This window comes from Lycorma delicatula, chromosome 5 (assembly GCF_047948215.1).
Source record: "Lycorma delicatula isolate Av1 chromosome 5, ASM4794821v1, whole genome shotgun sequence".
Classification (NCBI taxonomy): Eukaryota; Metazoa; Arthropoda; class Insecta; order Hemiptera; family Fulgoridae; genus Lycorma; species Lycorma delicatula.
This window is the reverse complement of record NC_134459.1, coordinates 8,602,829-8,615,671: the sequence shown is the minus strand read 5'-3', so window position 1 is coordinate 8,615,671 and position 12,843 is coordinate 8,602,829. Positions and strand designations below refer to the sequence as shown.

General features: G+C 29.1%; 1 long non-coding RNA gene across 1 annotated transcript in view; it reads right to left on the bottom strand.

The window, feature by feature from the left end:
* LOC142325821 (uncharacterized) overlaps window positions 1–11,345 on the bottom strand; it is a 391,843-nt gene extending 380,498 nt beyond the window's left edge. The window contains exon 1 of the long non-coding RNA XR_012756593.1: window positions 11,088–11,345. This is a non-coding gene — a long non-coding RNA (uncharacterized LOC142325821). The remainder of the gene's footprint in view (window positions 1–11,087) is intronic.
* Between the last annotated feature and the right edge of the window lie 1,498 nt (window positions 11,346–12,843).

Here is a 12,843-nt window from a genome sequence, read left to right as displayed (position 1 = left end):
ATCAGCCTGGAGGTGTGTGGCTTGTGAGGTACCACTCTGTATAGACGGATGCTTTCTCGTGTATCACACATGCCAAAATATCACCAACTAGGGGTAAGAGCTTTTTATTTATGAATTTATTATTTCATTTTATTTGTTTAGGTTATTTATTATTTGTCTTCTATTTCATTCTTTTGTTTTTTTTGGGGAATCTCCCATATTGCGATTTATATGTTGGTGTAAAAACTAGTGCGCGCTCGTAATTTCTTATTTTTTATATTATATATATATAATATATATTACGATTTTATATACATAGTAACATAAAAAATACCTGTTGTTTGTACCGAATAGCTTGTAATTACTGGGGTAATTATTATGCGTTTCATGAACTCTACTGCCCCCCCCCCCCCCGTCGCGTGTAACAGCAATACTCTGTTGTAAAAAAAGTTTTTTTACGTTATAAATGCTCTAAGGAAGTCTTATAATTTTTAAAATAAATTTTACATTATATGTAACGCTAAGAAAAAATAAATAACTATAAAAATTTCGCGAAACTGATATGCTAATTAATCTGTAATTTATGACACGGGTTTTTCATCATATTTTGCCCAACTTTCAACCGATTTGCTTGAAAGTATTTTTTTTTAATCAGCAAACTATGTTTCATAAACACAAATCAAAAAAAAAAAATTTTCCCTAATAAAAAACGCGGTAGAAATGCGCAAAAAAATTCTGCAATTAAATTATCGTAATTTTTGTACGGTTTCAATTTTTTTGTTGTTACAGGCATAAAAAATATCCAATCGTAAGGTTTTTTTTGTCAGAATCTGTTAAATCTCGTTAATATACTGCAATTTTTGAAAATTTTTTCACAAGAGGGTAGCATAAGACTATGAAGAGAGGCAATCAGATACCAACATATTTTTGCGGAGCGCTAAGCGCGGAGCATTGTGATGGGAAAAGGTTAACTAAGGATTAGCTAAGTTTTTAATCCGTCTTATAAATTCATCATCTAAAGAACCGATAAAGCCGGTATTACTTTTTAACATTTAACTGTACGTTTTGACATCGGTTACATTTACATTTATTACTTTCCTATTTTTGCGTACAACTATTTCATTCAAAATATTAAAACGAATGTGATGACAAGATAACGTGAAATGAGATCAGGAAAACAACATTTTCATCAGTACGACTCCCGTGAGATATAAAACATATATAATATATTGACACGCACGGTAGGAAACGTGTGTTTACGTTGATGTATTGATTAGTCGAGATGGTTTCTACTCTATTTCCTTCTTGACCGTCTGCGAGGGGTCATTTTAGAAGATAATGTGCCCTGTCTAAATCATGAATTAGGTGGTTATCATTCACCATGGTCCTTATCAAGAGCTTCACCGGTTATAATACGTAAGCATTTTGATCGAAAGTTTAACGGATTAGAAAATATAAAAAGGTTGATCTGAATCGATAAGTTGTTATTAAAACATATCGATTCAGATCAAATGGATAATTGTTTTTTTACGGAAAATTACAATTTTAACGCAACGGATACCGTTTACTAAACAGAAAGAAAAAGTTATTCTCATTTATTCACTAGAAAGTTACATTTTATACAATTTTTTGAAATAATTAAAAGATAAGAATATAAAATAAAAGGTTTACAAAAAGAATAATAATAATAACTACACAGATACAAATAATACTGAATGGTAATTGAAATAAACTGCAGAAAAAGATCTTTCATAAAAATAAAACTACATAGTCATTTCGATTATAAACGATCATCATCAGTAAACACTAAGAAAAAGTATACATAAGATAATAAGTAAAATAATTAAGCGAAAAGAGAAGAAATAATAAAAACGAAAAAACCCACTATCAAAAGAGTTTTTTAACAATGGCTTTAAAAAAAAGTAAAATTATTCAAACAAATAATACATTTTAAGCAATAACCAATAGAAAGTGAACTTTTTTCCTAAAAGTATCTGAACTACTGAAACTTCCTCCGCCTTCCGGCGTGCCGAAACGGATGTTTTTTTCTTATTTTGTGCTTTATATTACTGAAGTGGATGTTATATCTAAACAAAATTTTCTATAAATAAATAGGTTAAGTTTAACCTCTGTTTTCTTAAAATTTAAATTTATTTCCCTCCTTTAAATTTTTTTTTTCTTGGATACACATTTTTTACTTTTATTATTAAATATTTCTTTAGTATTTTTCTTCAGCGCTAAAAAGAGTTAAAAATTAAATTAGCTTATATTAAAATTAAAGTAACTTTGGCATTTATTTTAAATTCCAGATCCAAAATGAGAAGCAATTTTTTTCGTTACTCGCATAAAAGTTATACTTTATTTCCTCAATATTTTTAAACAATTTTCTTTTAAATTAATTTTTTTATTAGGGATAACTTTATAGATAAATTTTTCCTAAATTTTTCTCACGGATTAAGGAAGATCCTAAATATAAAATATTTTTTTTATTCGAAATTTGTGAATTTTGATGCTGGACTCAATTATTTTGGTAATCGCTTGATTCGCGTAGCCGGGAAAATCAAGTAATATTTTCACAGATCTTTTTTATAAACGGGTTTTAAACATAAATTATTTTCCAGTTCATAAAATTGATAAAATTTAAAAAAATAAAAATAATAAATTTTCATAGCGTTTTTTTTTTGTTTTTTTAATAATAAGCTTTTTTTAAAATTCCTCTGAAGAAAATCAAGATCGGATTTTACGTGATATCCCCACTCCCTTAACGAATCTTGAATAAATTAGTACGATCAAACCCGATATATTTTGCCCCAGACGTTTGTTTGGTCGATCCTGAGATTTAAGGCTAAAAGGAGTGCCATTACCTACGTAGTATGCACATATATATTTTATTTTGATCTAGATGAACTAGTCGGATCCTAAAAAATAAAGATTTGCAAAAAAATAAAATACCGATACCCCGTCTTTGAAACGATCACCGTACTTTCATAGCTATTCTACATTTTATTATAACAAATTAAAAAAATAAATAAAAAGAATTTGTGAAAAACATTTATAAATATTACTTGTTATTTATTTCTCTGCTTTACTACTAGTATAATTTATTATCCTATTTCAAGCAAAGCTAATAAACATCTTTAGTACCTGACTAAACCCAATCTAAACCTAAAGTATCACCGGGGCCAGCCCTAACTTTTTTGCCGCTGTGGGCAAACCATAAAAAATGACGCCCCCAAGCTTCAAAAAAACTTAACGATTTAAAAAAAAATAATTATAAAAGAACCGGGTTAAAAATAATACTAATACAGATTTACGGAAAATTGTTTTATCGATAAACAAAATTTACACTTTAAACTAGGTAAATGACAACTAAGTTTCAAATTAAAACTAGTTGCTACTATTTTCAGAGATAATTTAAACGTACTTTTAAAACGATAAGCAAAACTAGTACAATAATAATATTATTATTGTAATAATAAATAGTAAAATAATATAATTATTATTTTCTAGATTTAAGTAATTTGAATATATTTTTGTGGCTTGTGTTTTTTTGCGCTCTAATTCAGAGTAACCATTTGCCTACCTTGCCTACCGTCTAGGACGGCCCTGAATATAACATTAAATATAAATACTCTGAGTAAAAGCGTTTAAAGTTAAAAAAGAAAAATATTTTAAATTTTCAATAAACTATCAAACCGTATTATCGAACACATTATTATTATTACGCCGACCGCGGACGGAGCGGAGGCGTGGAGAGGTGGAGTACTACACGACCCGGTTTTTAACGGGTCACGGGTACTTCCGCGCTTATCTCCGTGTCATAGGGAAAGCACCGTCTCCCGAATGCCTCTATTGCGTCGGTGTACGGAATGACGCAGAGCCCACCTTTTTCAAACGCGCTCGGTGGGCGGCAGATCGAGAAACACTACAGGCGGATCGTGGAGCACTAAGCCCTCACAATGTGATTGCGACGATTTTCCGTAACCTGAGCGGCTGGGAGAGTGTAGCCCGATTCGTCGGCAACATTCTCACGACCAAAAAAGGTGACCTGGATAGTCCTGAAAATTAGGTACAGGAGGTACCTAGGCTAGTATAGGAGGACTCGGCCGGAAGTAATGTATTAAACGTTTCCGGGTCGAGTCCTGGTAGAAAGAGGGGGGGGGGGGGGTTAGTCGGTAGTTTGCTGATAGTGATTGGATAATATTAGATAGTGGGAGCCCGACACTCCGTGCGTAAATACATTTCCACTTTCCTCCACAAAAAAAAAATTAAAATTATTATTATAAAAATTTGTAATAAAGTAAATACAAATTTTACTCTTATATCCTTTTCTTTTTCTTTTTTTTTTAATATAAAAATTGTTGTGTATTTTTGAGTGTATACTTTATATCCTTTCTGTTCATTAACAAAATCGTTACATGTGGAAAACAAACTTTAATGCGTATACGAGTAAAACTGATAATCTGCTTTTTCGTTTTAAACAAAATAAATTCATTAATCGAAAACAAACAAAACAATGTTAGATAAAACCTATTTCGACTTATGACTTTATTATTACGTAGTGACGTTATTTTTATTTCGTATAAAAACGTCAATACCTCTACTAAAGTAGGAAATAATCTATTTTCAACAATAAAATTTAATTATAATATCCATCGTGAGAAAAAAAGGCTTTTTATAGAGGTTTATTTTACAAAGTATAATAGAAAATTAGTTTTGTATAAAATTATAAATCCTGATTTTTTGTTTATTAATGTCATTGAAAATTTTAATCTACCAAAAAAAAACTCCCTTTCGGTACGCCGGAAGGCGGAGGTAGATTTCCACCTTAAAGTAATGTCCACCTTCTGTTAAGAAGAACTTCAAATTTAGTCGATACGACAATGGTTTTGCACGTGAAAAACTTTCACGTGTTTAGCATCATATCAAAAATTTTGAACGTATCAAAAATTGTTTCAGACAAACGTTTTAGGTAATGTTTTGAGGACTAACAACCGCTTTAAACCGATTCGATACTTTGTTTATTAAGGGAGGGATGATTTTTTTTGTTTTCAAAACCCTATTTTTTTCACCCCCGGGGCCAACGGTTAGTAATACCAAAAAAAAATTTACTAATACAAGTTTTAGGGCCTTATCCAAAGAATAATAAAAACTTTAAACGAATTCGATATTTTTCTTAGTTATAGCGATATTTTATTTTTTCGAAAAAGTCCCCCGTTTCCACCCCCACGGTCCGATTTTGGCCGTTAACGAACTCGACCGAGATTTTGGGACGCGTTATTTTTAAAGAACAATTTGAAAGTGATTGGCGCAAAATTAGGGCGGTTATCGTGTCGACGAGAAAGCGAAATATATATACGTTTTGAGCTAACGACGGTTTTGGGGTCTGGGGATATGAAACGCAAAGATATGTCGAAATTTTCCGCAAATCTAATTATGATACCCGTTTTACAATAGGTAGCTTTCTTATGAAATTTACCTAATACTGTAAGAATTATAGGAAAATCATACGTGAAATGTATTTCTCTGTTCAGATTTTCAATAACTAATATCCTAATTTTTCATGTTCTGTCAGCAGATTATAAATATAAAAAAAATAATAATAAATTTGTTAAGTAACAAATTAAGTGTTTTAAGTATATCTAAGAACAGATATTTATCTTTTCTTTATAATTCTTTATCTTTACAAAAATTTCACCAAGTTGCCGGTATTAATACTATATCGCTTAAAATATATGTCGATTCTCAGAAATTATTTGTCCGTTACAGTTTCAGCTATGAAATTATTACGATAAATACATAGTTCGACTATTTCGGGTAACAAAGAATAAAAAAAGGGCTGTGAAAGAATGAAAACTCGTAAAACGTAGTAGTAATCTCGACCGTCCGTTAGGAAACTGTATTGTAGCGTAACAATTAATTTCACATAGCCGTATAGAAAACTACGATATGTATATTTATCGCATTCTACCATCAAAAGTAACGATAAACGGGTTAATGTTAATACCTAGTGCGCCTTAAATTTATAATTTATTTTTTAATAAACTTCACAAGAATAACGCAGAAAAGAAGAAGCTTTAATAATATAAAAAATCTCTTCGTTTAGCGGTAAAATACATCGATAATTTTTTTATTTTAATTATTATATAAGATATTACGTAAGGAATAGGTTAATATGTTAATCCAGAGTTAAAAGAATGAACTGCCCCAAAATTTGCACGTTTAAAATACAAAGAGATGAAATAATGTTAAGGTAAAAATATTAAAGAAAAAAAATAACTTGACTGACCAAAAAATAAGACAGTTGACAAGCGCTGCTTTTTAATGTAGGATAATTAAAGATCGTGCGGGTGACAATTTTGTATATAGCATAATTCTAATTTTTTTAAATTTATTTAAATATATATAGCTTGTAACAATCCCCGTAACGTAAGGATTCCAACACGGGGTCATCATCTAAATCGGTTCAGCCGTTGAACTGCTACGGTGGAACAAACATACATATATAAATCTTAAATACATTACACTCCTTTTTGGGCAGTCACGTAAAAATAAGATTATTCATTTATTTTCATTTATATTCATTAAAAGTTACGAAATATACAACGATAAATTTAACTGCCGATATATATTACGATTATTATCTCGTAATATAATCCTAATTTTATCAGAATATTGCGAAAACAAAGTCCCAATCGCTTCAAAAACGTAATCAAAAATATATATTTATTAAATATTAAAACATCATTTTAATAAAACCGTACACACTTAGGCCTACCGTTTTTAAGATTTGAGGTTAATTGAACCGCAACCGCCAAAGTATACTGTTTTCCAACGACTAATAGTCAAATCCGTATAAAATTTACCGACCGATCTTTACTAGGATTTGAACCTCAAATCCTTCGACTTGGAAAATCAGCTGTTAAAAATTGATTTGAGACGAAGAGTTTTATCACTAGTTACAGTATGCGAGTACAATATATAACGCTTCATAATAATAAATATAAAACGGGAAAAAATATAAATACTTTATTTTTTTCAATGTATTTCAAAAGATTCTTATAGTTTTATCTGAAGTATCCAGTTTCTCTTAAGAAAAGTAATAAAATTTACGTTTCAGCTTTATACAGTTCATCTTTTTGTTTTAAGCCTTTATGATGGAAATTACGCTCTTATAACCAGCAGATTGCGTGCAAGAAAAACAAGAACAAAGTAATTTATCGTTAATGAATTTCCCTTACAATCTCAAAGAAAAAGGGTTGGTATCGGTTATAAGAAAAGTATGAAAAATCGAATCGTTTAATTTTCCTTCGCGACCTGTTCTGATGAGCATTTGAACGCTTTCCTCTTTGCAGATAATATAATCGTAACGTCTGGAAGTGAAAGTGACGATGAATTGCAGATGGATTTAAACAAATTTTATAAACCGGCTTTAAAATATAACTTAAGCTACTCTTTTTTGTCTAAAACCAAAATCCTATTCTTACAAGGTTATAAATTTATAAGGTCTAAAAATTTTATACAGTATTTTAATTATTAAATCTGCAATATCAGAAACTTGACTTCGTTCGTTTTAGGCCCTTATCCAAAGAATAGTAGGCGCTTTAAAGGAATTCGATATTTTACTATAGAAAGTTATAGCGATATGTTGTTTTTTCTAAAAAGCCCCTCTTCCCGTCTCCATTTTCCTGGTTCGATTGGCCGTTAACGAACTCGACCGAAATTTTCTGACAAGTTATTTTTACGAAACAATTTGAAAGTGATTGGCCCAAAGTTACGGCAGTTATCATGTCCACAAGAAAGTGAAATATATATATATATATATAACTTTTGAGCTGACGGTGGTTTTGGGGTCTGGAGATGTGAAACGCGAAGATGTCGAAATTTCCGAATATGTTGAATCACGGTACCGATTACAATAGGTAGCTTTCTTATGAAATCTTCCTAATAGATTGTGTAAAATACAAATGAACATTTTATATTATCTCTATTTATTTATAAGAAGATAAAAAATGATCATAAATAACGGTTAACGTTTACAAAATTACAGATCATTATGTCGCGTTGAACTTTGAATTTTGTATTAGGATAAATTGAAACGGATAAAAAAGTTAATAAGACATTTTAAGAAAGTTATAACGATATTTTTTTGTTTTTTTTTTCGAAAAAGCCCCCCACGGTCCGATTTTGGCCGTTAACGAACTCGACCGAGATTTTTCGTTGTGCTATTTTTAGGGAACAATCTGAAAGTGAATGGCGCAAAATTACGGCAGTTATCGTGTCCACAAGAAAGCTCAAAACCACCATCAGCTCAAAATACTTTTGAGCTGACGGTGGTTTTGAGGTCTGCGGGAACGGGAAGATGTGACGAAATTTTCCGGAAGTCGAATCATGGTACCCGATAAAACAACTAGCCTTCTTATGAAATCAACTTAAAAACAGTAGCCCGTTTAAAGAATTTTCAATTAAATTTTTCAAACGTGGAACCGTTGGTACATGAAATTAGTTATAAAAATAAAACAAAAATCACCCTTACAAACAATTTATTTATATTTTGTACTTTCGGTCGATCATGTTGGTTGTCGTTGCATAAAAGTATGTACGCCCGTAACGTAAGAGTGTCTGTTGTCTCAGTTCACCGATTTTTATGATTTTAATATTTTATAATCTACGTTTTTAATTTTAATGTTTTAAATCAGAAAAATTCTCTCCTGAGGATGGTCGAACGACCGAAAGTACTAGACATAATATAAATTATCGGTAATGTTGATTTTTATTTTATTATTATATTATAATTAAAGAATTTTATCAACGATGTATAAAAATTAAGATTAATTTTAACTAAAAAAAAAAAAACGATTCTTCCTTCTACTTTATAAGCTAGTAAATGCATAGAGTAAAAATTGAAACGATTGTAATCCAAAAAAATTATACTTCTGAAAGGGAAAAATAATATTAAATTACTTACGAAAAGGTAAGAGACGAATAGAACGAATGAGTAAAAGATGGAATGCCGGAATACGTCATTACGTATATTATACAGAAAAAAAACAATCACAATTCAAAATAATACTTAAAATGTCAAACGATATTTAATAATTTATTAGTTAAATCTGTATACGGATTAAAACAGATAAATTCATCCACGGTTGGGTGTACAGGAATTGGAAATCAAAATCCAAAATATTTTTTATCTTTTTTAAAATATTCTGCTGATTTAGATCACTATTAAAATCAACAAAATACTAACAGAATTGCTGGTAAAGCATCGTGGTCGTCGCGCTGGGAAATCACAAACATTTAATTTTTAAAAAATAAATAATAATAATAATAAAGCAATATATCATATCATATTATAATAACAAAAATTCAAAATTGGTCGGGTAAGTTTAATAATAAAATAGAGTCACTAAATATGTTTCCTTTTTTCCCTCAAATATTGGGGAAAAAAAATTTGAAGAACAAAAAAATAGTGAAAAATAAAACCTGATTATTTTCAATCGCTATGCGTAATATAATTCCTGCTTTGTACGTAATATAACATACGAGTAAATCTTATCTTTAGCTAAGGGAGACAAATTATCTATAAAATAAAAAAAAATCACGACTGCCAAAAAAAAAATACACTGCACTTTAATATAATCAAAAAGCGTACGGCTGACAATTTTGTATTAAGTATTTTTGTATATAGCATAATTTTTTTAAAAACTTTTTATACTTATTTAAACATCATATATAGCCTATGACACTCCCAGTAACATAAGGATTCCAACGCGGAGTCATACATCTAAATCGGTTCAGCCGTTGGGCGACTACGGTGGAACAAGCATACATACATCTTAAATACATTACGTTCTTCTTTGGGTAATCGTATATGTAGTATTTGTATACAGTATAAGATGAAGAAGAAACACGTGCTTGCATGTCGAACAAAATTAATATGATTTTTTTCTTAAACGTATATAAACATAAATTAACAATTAATATAATCCACCTTACCAGCACGCTGATATGTACTCTAGAACTTTCGGCTTACTTGGAAGCCGGCATCAGAAGGTAAAATTAATGCATTAAACTCAAAATTTAAAAACAGTTAAAGTATACTATTAGGATCGGGACAGTCACGACCGTTTTTAAATTTTAACTGTGATTTTTAAACTTTGACTAATGCATTAATTTTAACTCCTGATGGTGGCTTCCAAATAAGCCGAAAGATCTAGAGAACGGTAAGCTGGATTATATTAATTATTAATTTATTTATTTAATATATCAGCGGTACCGTGTTTGAGAAATTAATATATATACATATATATATTTATATAGCCTATGACACTCCCGGTAACGTAAGGATTCCAACGCGAGGTCATACATGTAAATCGGTTCAGCCGTTGAGCTGCTACTACGGAACAAATATACATACATATACCGTAAATATATTACTCATTTTTGGGCAGTCGTGTAAAAAAAGGAAACAATAAAATTGTTTTAATCGGCAGATTATTTTGAAACGAATGTAAAATAATAGAAGTTTCTTCATTTTTATTAATTTTTATTGTTTTAAAGCAAAATCATTGGATTATTTTTATTAATTTATTTTTTATAATAAAATATTTAATAATCTTTAAATAGATGAAGATATAACGGTAACAATAAAAATTGTTAACTAAAAATCTGAGGAATCGAATATTAATACTGAAAAAATTAATATTTTTTCATAAATTGTAGAATACATGTTAGTAATTCTATTTGTAACATGAATTCATTAAATTTACGGGTATTTTGTAACGCGCTTAATTTATAAGAAACTAGCGATAGATTCTTATCATTAGCACAATGCAGTTACACTATTTTTAAGGGGTTATTATCGTAATGCAGTAAAATATTTTTATCTGTATTTATATATTTATAACTTTGAATAACTTTATTTTTTATTTTTTAGACTCGAAACCCATGTCACTAACCCTATTCATACGTATACACAATATTAATTAGTTCGTTACATCGTTAAAATATTTTTGGGTTATTAAAGAAATGTTTTCATTAAAAATATTAATTGAAATCAATAATTAATTAGACATAATTAAAAGCAAATGTTAGTCTTTTCTTACCTTACAATGAAAACAATATTAGCGAAGATATCAGTTAAGTATCAACATTTACGTACAAAACATTTATATAAACTAGTTAAAAAAAAAAAACGAAATTACAACTGAAAACAACCGCTAGATAATTTATTTTAATGTAGCAAACTTGCACATCACTAAAAAAAAATAAAAGCAAATACATACCAACTCACAGACAAAATAACCGGTAAACAAATAAATACACAGATATGCGTTTGAGTTTCGAAGGCTAACACGCCTGTTGATTCCTATCGCAGCCAGCAACTGGGTGACGTGATTCTAATAAAGACAGCAGAGCGGCAACGTTGTAGTCCGATACAGCATAGTATATAACTGTTCGACAGTAAATTCAGTCTACTAAGTTTATTAGCACATCAGGCCCCTACCGACAAACCCTCCATCGGATCGGAACGCAATCCAAACTTCAGTCTACTATTACGTTCTTAACAAAAAATATATTAACGTCAAGAAAGAAACCTAACTTTTCGGTATCTCTTTTGTAAATACTTAACAAAAGGTTACATTTCATGACTCGAATTTTCTGTAATTTCAACTAATATTTTAGGCGACTACTACGAGTTAATAATTAATTTAAAATAATATAAATAAATAAAATATTTATATAATTTGAATATGCTCTTTCTTTTATTATAATTTTCAAAATGAAAACAATTCTGAAATATTTACTTCTGCAAATAGATTTCTACGATTAGATTTATTCATTTATTTTTTTAAATTATATATAATTATAAAATTAACTCAAAAGTAGAGAATTATTAATTCTAATATTTTTATAAATTCCATATATTAATTTTGTAAATTAGTCGACATTTTAATATTTATAATTTTTTTTTTTAACTATAAAATTTCTCTATTAAATATAAACTCTCTACAAAAACAGAAGATATTTAATATATTAATGAAATTTTAAAGAAAAATAAATGTAAGTTCAGTTTCTATAAATCGAATTTATTACGTTTGGAACTTTCAAATCTTTCATAATCTGTATTATGTAATCGCATAAATCCAATTATCTTTTAATACCACCGTGACTTTTTGTAAACAAGATTAAATTCGAATAAACCTTTTTTATTAGGTCGTTAGGATTAAATTCACATTTCCGAACTGTAGACTTGAATATAAATAAGAACAGACGGCAAAATGAAATTGATTTTACAATTTGTCATAAGAAAGAGAATTCTCTAAATAAATGTATGTATGTAATAATAATATGTATGTATTAGAGGTAAATATTTTAATATTTAATCGTGACGTATGAGATAACTTATTTACTTTTTTTTTCACTTTACTGATGCAGTTAAACCAACTTATATATAATTTTTTAAAGCAGTTATTTGTAAATAAAATGACAACCTCCCCACAACCCGCTTTGTTAAATCGGTTAGTAAACTACTTATAACTGTTAAAATGGATTACAAAAATTCCGATCACCGTGATGGAGTAGTAATATCTCCGTCTTTCATTCGTTGGACTCCGATTCAAATCCGGTCAGACGTTTTAAATATTTCCGTTTCATATACTCACCGCACAATCTTCCGGTTTATGCGGTAAATTATAATAACTAAAAAAATGTAATAAAAATGAATTATGCAGTTTGACAATTTTATGCCTGATTTCATTTTTACCAGAGAGATCGGGCAACACGGGAATATATTAATATATATATAAAATCATTATTCATAAATTTTTCTTTTATAGTTACATAGTTACAAGGAACTTA